Here is a 13,553-nt window from a genome sequence, read left to right as displayed (position 1 = left end):
ATGAAGGGTAATAAATTATTTCATTTAATCTTAAAATATTTTTCGTCAAATATTCTTTTCGTTGTAACAGGCAACTTGGAATATATATATATATATATATATATATATATATATATATATATATATATATATAATAAATCTATCAGGTGTCACCATAAATTCTCTATCTATGGGCAACGCTACAGATATTATTTATTATGTTACGTTGTCTTAAGTAATAATTTAAATAACGTTGAATATTTATAGAAATATATATTGTATATTTATAGAAATATGAACTTCGTTAGGAAACAAGTAAATAGATTTATGTTTGATCTTTTCTAAAATGGCTGTAGAAATTCTAAACGTAAACGGTGATAGTTTGCTGCATATTGTTGGTGTCAGAGCTCGCCTTTTGCGAGCAATAGCATAACATCTATTAATACTATATAATTTACCGCAATATTGATAATATTGCAGGCATGGCTTGAAAATTGTTAAAACAGAAATCAAAGTACTTTCTCGAGGGAATGGTAGCAGGCAACAGCTAAACTGAGAAAATATTTGGCTAATGCATTGTTTAAAACTAATTAAAGTGTTAGGATTGAAGAACGAGTTGAAGAATTAGAATATTCAACTAACCTCAGTTGTGCTGTATGGTAGGCTAGGTTACCATTAAACTTTATATATTGTTAAAGACTGTTTTGAAATTCGACCAAGCTGGTCGTCAAAGGCGGTTGCTAATGCATTAATATATATCTTATGGTTTAATCTAAACCTTAATACAATCTCTGACCAAATTATTCGACGCACTATAAGATTTTATGAAATTATCAAATGATATTATACAGCATTATTGTTTTTACGCGACTGAAGCCGATTTTCACTTGCTTACGTTCGTGTATCAATTGATTAAATTAGAGGATATATAATATAAATTCGATGACTGGATAAATTTGGACTAAATATTATTTAAATATGAAATTATTATTATATTACGTGTTATATTAGTATATAATAATAATTAGACCAAATTATTAAACGCACTGCGTTGTTTTAATAATTGCATGTTTTGCACGAGTTCATAGGCAATATTTTTATATTTAAGCATATAAGTAATGGCTTTTTATTCAAGAGATTTTGTATATACATCCTATTTTTATTTATTTTTAACGTATTGCATTACAATACTAACCAATTGATGCACGAACGTAAGCAAGTGCAAATCGGCTTCAGTCGCGTAAAAACAATAATGCTGTATAGTATCATTTGATAATTAGGAATTTACATTATTTAGTTATAGTGCGTCTAATAATTCAGGCAGGGACTGTATTCACCTTTACCTAACGCGGTTTAACCCTCAGGAGATTTTGTATATACTTCCTATTTGTATTTATTTTTAAAGTATTGCATTACAATACTAACCAATTGAAGCACGAGCGTAAGCAAGTGCAAATCGGCTTCAGTCGCGTAAAAACAATAATGCTGTATAGTATCATTTGATAATTAAGAATTTACATTATTTACTTATAGTGCGTCTAATAATTCAGGCAGGGACTGTATTCACCTTTACCTAACGCGGTTTAACCCTCAGGAGATTTTGTATATACTTCCTATTTGTATTTATTTTTAAAGTATTGCATTACAATACTAACCAATTGAAGCACGAGCGTAAGCAAGTGCAAATCGGCTTCAGTCGCGTAAAAACAATAATGCTGTATAGTATCATTTGATAATTAAGAATTTACATTATTTAGTTATAGTGCGTCTAATAATTCAGGCAGGGACTGTATTCACCTTTACCTAACGCGGTTTAACCCTCAGGAGATTTTGTATATACTTCCTATTTGTATTTATTTTTAAAGTATTGCATTACAATACTAACCAATTGAAGCACGAGCGTAAGCAAGTGCAAATCGGCTTCAGTCGCGTAAAAACAATAATGCTGTATAGTATCATTTGATAATTAAGAATTTACATTATTTAGTTATAGTGCGTCTAATAATTCAGGCAGGGACTGTATTCACCTTTACCTAACGCGATTTAACCCTCAGGAGATTTTGTATATACTTCCTATTTGTATTTATTTTTAACGTATTGCATTACAATACTAACCAATTGAAGCACGAGCGTAAGCAAGTGCAAATCGGCTTCAGTCGCGTAAAAACAATAATGCTGTATAGTATCATTTGATAATTAAGAATTTACATTATTTAGTTATAGTGCGTCTAATAATTCAGGCAGGGACTGTATTCACCTTTACCTAACGCGGTTTAACCCTCAGGAGATTTTGTATATACTTCCTATTTGTATTTATTTTTAAAGTATTGCATTACAATACTAACCAATCGAAGCACGAGCGTAAGCAAGTGCAAATCGGCTTCAGTCGCGTAAAAACAATAATGCTGTATAGTATCATTTGATAATTAAGAATTTACATTATTTAGTTATAGTGCGTCTAATAATTCAGGCAGGGACTGTATTCACCTTTACCTAACGCGGTTTAACCCTCAGGAGATTTTGTATATACTTCCTATTTGTATTTATTTTTAACGTATTGCATTACAATACTAACCAATTGAAGCACGAGCGTAAGCAAGTGCAAATCGGCTTCAGTCGCGTAAAAACAATAATGCTGTATAGTATCATTTGATAATTAAGAATTTACATTATTTACTTATAGTGCGTCTAATAATTCAGGCAGGGACTGTATTCACCTTTACCTAACGCGGTTTAACCCTCAGGAGATTTTGTATATACTTCCTATTTGTATTTATTTTTAACGTATTGCATTACAATACTAACCAATTGAAGCACGAGCGTAAGCAAGTGCAAATCGGCTTCAGTCGCGTAAAAACAATAATGCTGTATAGTATCATTTGATAATTAAGAATTTACATTATTTACTTATAGTGCGTCTAATAATTCAGGCAGGGACTGTATTCACCTTTACCTAACGCGGTTTAACCCTCAGGAGATTTTGTATATACTTCCTATTTGTATTTATTTTTAAAGTATTGCATTACAATACTAACCAATTGAAGCACGAGCGTAAGCAAGTGCAAATCGGCTTCAGTCGCGTAAAAACAATAATGCTGTATAGTATCATTTGATAATTAAGAATTTACATTATTTAGTTATAGTGCGTCTAATAATTCAGGCAGGGACTGTATTCACCTTTACCTAACGCGGTTTAACCCTCAGGAGATTTTGTATATACTTCCTATTTGTATTTATTTTTAACGTATTGCATTACAATACTAACCAATTGAAGCACGAGCGTAAGCAAGTGCAAATCGGCTTCAGTCGCGTAAAAACAATAATGCTGTATAGTATCATTTGATAATTAAGAATTTACATTATTTAGTTATAGTGCGTCTAATAATTCAGGCAGGGACTGTATTCACCTTTACCTAACGCGGTTTAACCCTCAGGAGATTTTGTATATACTTCCTATTTGTATTTATTTTTAAAGTATTGCATTACAATACTAACCAATTGAAGCACGAGCGTAAGCAAGTGCAAATCGGCTTCAGTCGCGTAAAAACAATAATGCTGTATAGTATCATTTGATAATTAAGAATTTTCATTATTTAGTTATAGTGCGTCTAATAATTCAGGCAGGGACTGTATTCACCTTTACCTAACGCGGTTTAACCCTCAGGAGATTTTGTATATACTTCCTATTTGTATTTATTTTTAAAGTATTGCATTACAATACTAACCAATTGAAGCACGAGCGTAAGCAAGTGCAAATCGGCTTCAGTCGCGTAAAAACAATAATGCTGTATAGTATCATTTGATAATTAAGAATTTACATTATTTAGTTATAGTGCGTCTAATAATTCAGGCAGGGACTGTATTCACCTTTACCTAACGCGGTTTAACCCTCAGGAGATTTTGTATATACTTCCTATTTGTATTTATTTTTAACGTATTGCATTACAATACTAACCAATTGAAGCACGAGCGTAAGCAAGTGCAAATCGGCTTCAGTCGCGTAAAAACAATAATGCTGTATAGTATCATTTGATAATTAAGAATTTACATTATTTAGTTATAGTGCGTCTAATAATTCAGGCAGGGACTGTATTCACCTTTACCTAACGCGGTTTAACCCTCAGGAGATTTTGTATATACTTCCTATTTGTATTTATTTTTAAAGTATTGCATTACAATACTAACCAATTGAAGCACGAGCGTAAGCAAGTGCAAATCGGCTTCAGTCGCGTAAAAACAATAATGCTGTATAGTATCATTTGATAATTAAGAATTTACATTATTTAGTTATAGTGCGTCTAATAACTCAGGCAGGGACTGTATTCACCTTTACCTAACGCGGTTTAACCCTCAGGAGATTTTGTATATACTTCCTATTTGTATTTATTTTTAAAGTATTGCATTACAATACTAACCAATTGAAGCACGAGCGTAAGCAAGTGCAAATCGGCTTCAGTCGCGTAAAAACAATAATGCTGTATAGTATCATTTGATAATTAAGAATTTACATTATTTAGTTATAGTGCGTCTAATAATTCAGGCAGGGACTGTATTCACCTTTACCTAACGCGGTTTAACCCTCAGGAGATTTTGTATATACTTCCTATTTGTATTTATTTTTAACGTATTGCATTACAATACTAACCAATTGAAGCACGAGCGTAAGCAAGTGCAAATCGGCTTCAGTCGCGTAAAAACAATAATGCTGTATAGTATCATTTGATAATTAAGAATTTACATTATTTACTTATAGTGCGTCTAATAATTCAGGCAGGGACTGTATTCACCTTTACCTAACGCGGTTTAACCCTCAGGAGATTTTGTATATACTTCCTATTTGTATTTATTTTTAACGTATTGCATTACAATACTAACCAATTGAAGCACGAGCGTAAGCAAGTGCAAATCGGCTTCAGTCGCGTAAAAACAATAATGCTGTATAGTATCATTTGATAATTAAGAATTTACATTATTTAGTTATAGTGCGTCTAATAATTCAGGCAGGGACTGTATTCACCTTTACCTAACGCGGTTTAACCCTCAGGAGATTTTGTATATACTTCCTATTTGTATTTATTTTTAAAGTATTGCATTACAATACTAACCAATTGAAGCACGAGCGTAAGCAAGTGCAAATCGGCTTCAGTCGCGTAAAAACAATAATGCTGTATAGTATCATTTGATAATTAAGAATTTACATTATTTAGTTATAGTGCGTCTAATAATTCAGGCAGGGACTGTATTCACCTTTACCTAACGCGGTTTAACCCTCAGGAGATTTTGTATATACTTCCTATTTGTATTTATTTTTAAAGTATTGCATTACAATACTAACCAATTGAAGCACGAGCGTAAGCAAGTGCAAATCGGCTTCAGTCGCGTAAAAACAATAATGCTGTATAGTATCATTTGATAATTAAGAATTTACATCATTTAGTTATAGTGCGTCTAATAATTCAGGCAGGGACTGTATTCACCTTTACCTAACGCGGTTTAACCCTCAGGAGATTTTGTATATACTTCCTATTTGTATTTATTTTTAACGTATTGCATTACAATACTAACCAATTGAAGCACGAGCGTAAGCAAGTGCAAATCGGCTTCAGTCGCGTAAAAACAATAATGCTGTATAGTATCATTTGATAATTAAGAATTTACATTATTTAGTTATAGTGCGTCTAATAATTCAGGCAGGGACTGTATTCACCTTTACCTAACGCGGTTTAACCCTCAGGAGATTTTGTATATACTTCCTATTTGTATTTATTTTTAAAGTATTGCATTACAATACTAACCAACTGAAGCACGAGCGTAAGCAAGTGCAAATCGGCTTCAGTCGCGTAAAAACAATAATGCTGTATAGTATCATTTGATAATTAAGAATTTACATTATTTAGTTATAGTGCGTCTAATAATTCAGGCAGGGACTGTATTCACCTTTACCTAACGCGGTTTAACCCTCAGGAGATTTTGTATATACTTCCTATTTGTATTTATTTTTAAAGTATTGCATTACAATACTAACCAATTGAAGCACGAGCGTAAGCAAGTGCAAATCGGCTTCAGTCGCGTAAAAACAATAATGCTGTATAGTATCATTTGATAATTAAGAATTTACATTATTTAGTTATAGTGCGTCTAATAATTCAGGCAGGGACTGTATTCACCTTTACCTAACGCGGTTTAACCCTCAGGAGATTTTGTATATACTTCCTATTTGTATTTATTTTTAACGTATTGCATTACAATACTAACCAATTGAAGCACGAGCGTAAGCAAGTGCAAATCGGCTTCAGTCGCGTAAAAACAATAATGCTGTATAGTATCATTTGATAATTAAGAATTTACATTATTTAGTTATAGTGCGTCTAATAATTCAGGCAGGGACTGTATTCACCTTTACCTAACGCGGTTTAACCCTCAGGAGATTTTGTATATACTTCCTATTTGTATTTATTTTTAAAGTATTGCATTACAATACTAACCAATTGAAGCACGAGCGTAAGCAAGTGCAAATCGGCTTCAGTCGCGTAAAAACAATAATGCTGTATAGTATCATTTGATAATTAAGAATTTACATTATTTAGTTATAGTGCGTCTAATAATTCAGGCAGGGACTGTATTCACCTTTACCTAACGCGGTTTAACCCTCAGGAGATTTTGTATATACTTCCTATTTGTATTTATTTTTAAAGTATTGCATTACAATACTAACCAATTGAAGCACGAGCGTAAGCAAGTGCAAATCGGCTTCAGTCGCGTAAAAACAATAATGCTGTATAGTATCATTTGATAATTAAGAATTTACATTATTTAGTTATAGTGCGTCTAATAATTCAGGCAGGGACTGTATTCACCTTTACCTAACGCGGTTTAACCCTCAGGAGATTTTGTATATACTTCCTATTTGTATTTATTTTTAACGTATTGCATTACAATACTAACCAATTGAAGCACGAGCGTAAGCAAGTGCAAATCGGCTTCAGTCGCGTAAAAACAATAATGCTGTATAGTATCATTTGATAATTAAGAATTTACATTATTTAGTTATAGTGCGTCTAATAATTCAGGCAGGGACTGTATTCACCTTTACCTAACGCGGTTTAACCCTCAGGAGATTTTGTATATACTTCCTATTTGTATTTATTTTTAAAGTATTGCATTACAATACTAACCAATTGAAGCACGAGCGTAAGCAAGTGCAAATCGGCTTCAGTCGCGTAAAAACAATAATGCTGTATAGTATCATTTGATAATTAAGAATTTACATTATTTACTTATAGTGCGTCTAATAATTCAGGCAGGGACTGTATTCACCTTTACCTAACGCGGTTTAACCTTTTTGAAGGCCGTGGTAAGTATACTTACCACCATGTTTTACCACTTTTAATTTAGGTTTCCACTTTTCTATAACTTCAGCTTTCTTGAAGTGATTTTGAATAAAATTGGTAACCATTTGTCACTTTTAAAAAACGTATAAAAGTTATAAAATACATAATTCCTTTTGAAGTTTGTAGCATTTAAGGAATTTATTTTATAAATAAAGAAAACTAAAAGTCAGTAAGTTCCTAATAGGTCATGTTAAATATATTTACCACCAAAAAAATGGCATTTTTATAAACTAAATGAGTTTTTTTTCTATATATCAATTACTGTTCTTAAAACAATTTCAATTCCAAAAATACTTTAATTTACCTTTACTGGAAATAAAGGGCCCGTTAAAGGGTTAATATATACCGTTGGTAATATATTTAGGTGAAATATATTAAGGTAATATATTAAGGTTTAATATATTAAAGAGTATATTAAACCTTATTGTAATAAGGTTTTAAGGCCAATTTTTAAGCCTTTGCATATCAAATCGTAAAAGATTTGCGCGTGATACAAAATTGTTGAGTTGCGTCAGGTGAAGTCGTTGTTGTAACAGTGTGATGCAGGGCTTCCAAAATTCTACGCTTTTTTGTAAAAATTTATTCTGTTGGTACCTAAGTTTAAGTTTTAATGTACTACTTTTTAATCATGTGAATTTATTTTTCACATCACTATATATAAATGATCTAAAAGTTCATATACAACGCCACATCTATCCTACTTCTCCGTGTCGAATATTTCAAAATGTTGGTAAAATCACCCAACACACTAAAAGCATTGGTTTTTAAATGTCTGCCTCTCTATGAAATATTTTGCAGAAAGCTTATTACCTGCCAACGTTTAAACCTTTCGAGGAGAATTTACCCCAGTGGTAGTAAAATGGAAATTAATTTACAATTTTAAGCAGATAACATGCTTTGCATTTTGAAAAATCTTATGCGGAGTACTACGAACTGATTCATATGTTAATATTTATATTAATTTTTTTAAAAAAAAGTATTGGTTGTCAAAAAGATCATAAATTAAGTTTAGAAATACAAGGAATATATAGAAAGCATGCAATTTACTGCCACTTTAAAAATAGAAATAGCATTTTACTCCAAATGTGTAAAAGTTGGCAGCTTTGATATTATTTAACCTCTTTCAGACGGGCGAGTCTTTCATGCTGGATATGTAGGGTTCCTCAGTAAGCACCACCAAGCGATTCATCTTATACTGGTTTGTTCTGTGCCCAAAAGTCATGAAGGAATAATCTTATGCTGGAGTCTTGCATGCATTTTCAGGGTGAGGATAATCAGGGTAAAAATAAGAAAAAACTGGTAGCCAAACTGGTTACTACTTAGTTCGAATTAAAAATTCATAGTTCAACTTTTAAAACTCAAATATTGTATGTGTTAAATCTAAAGTGAAATCAAAAATAAATTTGTCAAATTAGCCATGCTCAAATTTAAGCTACCATTTTCTATTTTTTACTATCATGATTCTGAGATTCCGTACGAATACATTTATGACTTGCCCGTCCCGAAAAGGTTAATGAAACTACTTACATTGAAGCAGGAGGATACATTCTCAAAGTTTCTGACACAACGGCGTCTATAATCTCCATTTCTCGAATAGCATCATTTCCCAATTTTCCCTAAAATGTAGATTAACAGCGCACTCATATTTAAGTCTTGTGAATAAGAGAAACGGCACAGTTCTTAAATAATTTATAACTATCTATGAAATTGAATTATAGGTCATTATTTCAGCTCATTGAAGTTTTACTCATAAAAGTGTTGAAATTTTGATGTTTTTGCTTGGTTTCTGAATTATCACTGTAAAAATTTTTTAAACCACATAAAGTTTTATTGTTTTAGCTATAAGTGTTTAGTTTGCTCTGGAAAATTTTTGTTTTCATTGATATTATTATTCTCTCAGAGATGCTAAATGCTCCGGACACGCCAGAATAATTAAAAAAGCGGTAAATAACTACAAAGGAAATTTTGCAAATATTTGATTATTTTTCCTGCTTTTTAAAAGGTATAGTATGACGTAAGTGCTATAAAATGGTGAATTATATAAGTCTACGAATTGTTCAGAAATAGTGGAGGATAAAAAGCTACTAAATTGAATTTATTAAACCAAGAATCACAATTGATAAACATAAACTACCGCTTTGAAATATATATTTGCTGTCCGGAGCAAGTTGGCATCTCTGTTCTCCCACGAATGTATTGATAATGGTTAGCTGATAAAGTTTATTGATATATACTTAGACCATATTGATAAGAAAATGATAACAATTCTTTTTTACATTTATGGTTACATTTATTTATATGTATTTTGTAGAAATTTTTATTTTAGATTATAAAAAAGGAAAACGAAATTTGTTTATCTACCGCAACGAAATATAAATTATAATTAATATACATTTTCATCTTCCAAGCTGTGATATGTTTCTTATAACGATTTTTGATTTGTATAATACATCCATCAGCGATAACTGCAGCTGGTAGATGTAACGAGTACATTATTAGAGTTTATTCTTAATTAGCTGCAATATTTAAGGTATAGTGATTGGCTCACCGCTAGAGGGCGAGTTAATCACTAACCCCATTAAAGAATTAAGAGAAGAAAAGCCGGCATGTAGGCGGGTCTTTCCACGATAAGAGAATATTTCTATAATTCTGTATTTCGGCAGCTGAGGGCCCTTATAATGTGCTCATAATTGTTTTGTTTATTTGTTTTAAAGATTAATAAATTGTTTTGTTGCTGTTACATTGGTGGATATATTTCAAAAGCAATGATGCACATGACATAAGGCATAGAATTTGACTCGGTATATAATCTAAATGCTCGTTGTTTCGAATTCGTATAATTGTTTAGATTTCTTTACTTAGGTTAATTGTTTAGGTATGAGAACACTTTTTAGTGAGATTGTGTTTTTAGTACAAATAAAGTATTATTTTGATTTATGTGTGTAGAATATCATAGATAAGCCACAGTTTGAACGCATTAAATCTTTTGAGTACCATATATAATGCACATATATATGAGGCCGTGAGGGATCAGTGGATTGCGAAGATATGCGGTTCAGTTCTCTGCGGCGGCTTTTCACAATGACTGTTGACCACACAGGAATCATTTGGGACCCTCAACCTCCATGTCCTGATATTTTTGCAGGAATGCTTTATGCTTTTTTTTCTTTTTTTAACCAATATATGAAATCTGGTACTCTATAGCTTTATATAGAATGCCAAAAATTGACCGATAAAGTTCAAAATGATTATTATGATATTAGTTCCAAATTATATTTTATGTACAACTACCAAGCATTCAATGGAATACCTAATGACAAACAGGCAATCGCGGGAAATACAATTCCTAGTGAAATAGAACCCCAAATAAGGTAAGATACTTGTATATAAATGCAACAATAAATTTGTTTCCCAATGAAATTATTATGGTCCTGTTAAATTGAAAAGTATCTAGTTCTGGCCGTGAAGGAATGCCCCCAATTTTACAAGGTTGCAAAATGTGCCGATATAAATAACTGAAAGAGAATTCAAACCCTTCAGTATGAATGTATCAAATGTACTGCTTAGCTTTGTTGGAGAGTTTCTTTATATGCATATGATTTTTCCGCTATATATGCTCTGTCTCTTTAAGCTACAACATTACCATTGAGTTGAATCCTCTACAACATTCTGTTCTATTTTGAGGCTCTTGTTTTCGTGAATATAACCTTATTGTTGACCTAATAATTTCCTTAAAATACTGTATCAGTTATAGAAGAAATGTTAATTCTCGTTTTTTCCACGAGTGTATGAATAGTTGAATGAAATGTGTTTGAATATGAAAGTATGAAATGCCACTTTGCTTTTAAACTATAATTCAAAATCAAGTAGGCATTTCATACTTTTATACAAAACAGCGAAATTATCTCTAAATTTATATTTTAAAAGAAAACATGGGAAAATAAGCACAAATTTAGATAAGTTTAAAACTATAATAATATATAAGTTTGAACTATAATTCAAAAGCAATGTGGCATTTAATACTTTTATAAAAAAAACACCAAAGAAATTATATTTAAATTTAAAAACAAAACATGGTAAAATTAGCACAAATTTAGATAAGTTAAAAACTATTATCATAAATAAGTTTGAAGAAAAAATACAAGGTGACATTCCGTACTTTCTGAAAAAACAACGAAACTATTTTAAATTTCAAAACAAAGCATTTTAAAATTAGCACAAATTTACATAAGTTAAAAAAAATATCATTAAAATTTAGAATCTACAGTTGTATTTCAACTGTTTAGGCACCTCACTGTTTGTTGCTCATCGATATTGATCTGTTTCGTCTTTTTCTTCCAACATTCTTTTCCTCTTCTCTGATATTTGTTCTTCAACGGCATCCATCAAACTTCGCAAAAAATCATCGTACCTCTAACATAAAAGCAACAAGCGAATTAAGCATAACTTTCGAAATTTAGGAAGAGGAAATTCTGGAGGAACTTGAAAGGTTGTGATAACTATTTCATGAGATTGTTTTTAATTTTAAAGGCTTTATTTTCATGTCAAGGTAGTTTATTTTGTACTCTTTGCGTAGAAAAAAAATTTTTTAGGGGTGGTAAATTTCATTTTTTAATGTTTGATTCTTTGTTAAGTAATTTTGATAAAAAGCTATACTCCCACCACTATAAGTAAATGATTCAAAAGCTGATATAAAAGAACACCTCTTCTTCAGTTTCTGGTATGAATACTCAGATTTGACTGTAACTTAACAGAGGCTTCACAGTCAACACTTGAATCTTTTCTCTTGCCAAAAGCCATTTAGTCTCAATTTATATCATACCATCTTTATGGAGGAATTATAATAGAAACGGAGACAGAAAAAGAACTTGAAATATTTAGAAACGAAATGGAAAAAACTGGATCATACCATCAGACGAATGTACTCTGCTACAATTTATATCCAGTCAAGTCAAGTTTCTGGCGTAAAGGCGATAAAAATGTTATCAAAATTAACTAATATCCGGAAAGATTTCATTTTAAATGGTCTGTCAGTCTATAAAATATTTTGCCAAAAAAGGCTGTAGTTGAATGAGAAACAGTTTTAGAGTATCTATAATCAGGATGAGAAGAAAAAGTGGTATCAGAGCTACAAGGTCTACCAGAATGTGTCCCATTATACATTAACGTGTCCATTATACGAGGATGCAATAGATGCTTTTAGAAAAAAAATTGTTGGGCATTTATCCTTAAATGTAGACCTCTCATGTATAGCTTATTTCTGACGGATACTTGCATCACAAGTTAGGACATGCTCTTTTGCGCCATGTATGCTGTGTCACTTTAATCTGGAACAATACCAATGATTCAAAGGGTAAATATCCCAACAGTTTTATTTGTGAAACAGCCTTTTGCATTACTGTAAATTACTGTTTTGCATTACTGTACTGAAGGTGCATGCTTTTGAGAACAGGAATATCTAGTCGAACTAATATCTATCATAGATTTGTTAGATAGCTGGGTGGCTTATAATTCTTTGTCTCATTGTCTCATACCACTACTTAAGTAAAAAGGAAAATAATGCAAGCCTGTTCAAAATTAAGGTTAATTAGTTATGCGAATAATAAAGTATAAGTAAAAGCGATTCTGTTACATGTAACATACTTCTACAAATTTTCTTTGCCTTGCCAGAAAAAATCGGAAGTATTGTTTATACAGGAAGTACTACTACTGTGACTATCGGAACGACTCTGTAACTTAAAGCGTTTAGGAATAACTATCCTCATTTTTCTTTACATGTTCATTACATATGATACCCATAATGTGCGCTGTAACCAGACAATACCATTTATGTAACACTCAACTGTATCAATAGTTGAAACTCGAATGAAGAAATAATACCGAACGCAAGTTTATCGGTATACAAAAGCACTTAATGATTCCTTTTAAGTAGGGGTGTGTAAAAGGGGTATTTTCTAGCAGCGGTTCCCATTTCTTTCAGCTGTTCTTTCTTTTTTTTAAACATTAATGCAGAAAGAATCTGGAAAACAGAATTTTTATTAAAATGTCCTATGTCTTAATTCAAAATTTTCATTTTTCAGAATTTTCACAGAAAAGGAGTTCTTTAACAATTCACTTTTTTCAAAGTTGCAATCTAAACAGTAAATTATTTTACCCCCTTAAATATTTTCAAACAAAGTTCTT

The sequence above is a fragment of the Parasteatoda tepidariorum genome, chromosome 5 (assembly GCF_982258835.1).
Source record: "Parasteatoda tepidariorum strain Cologne lab strain chromosome 5, Ptep-v5.0, whole genome shotgun sequence".
Taxonomy (NCBI): Eukaryota; Metazoa; Arthropoda; class Arachnida; order Araneae; family Theridiidae; genus Parasteatoda; species Parasteatoda tepidariorum.
This window is presented reverse-complemented; position numbering follows the sequence as displayed.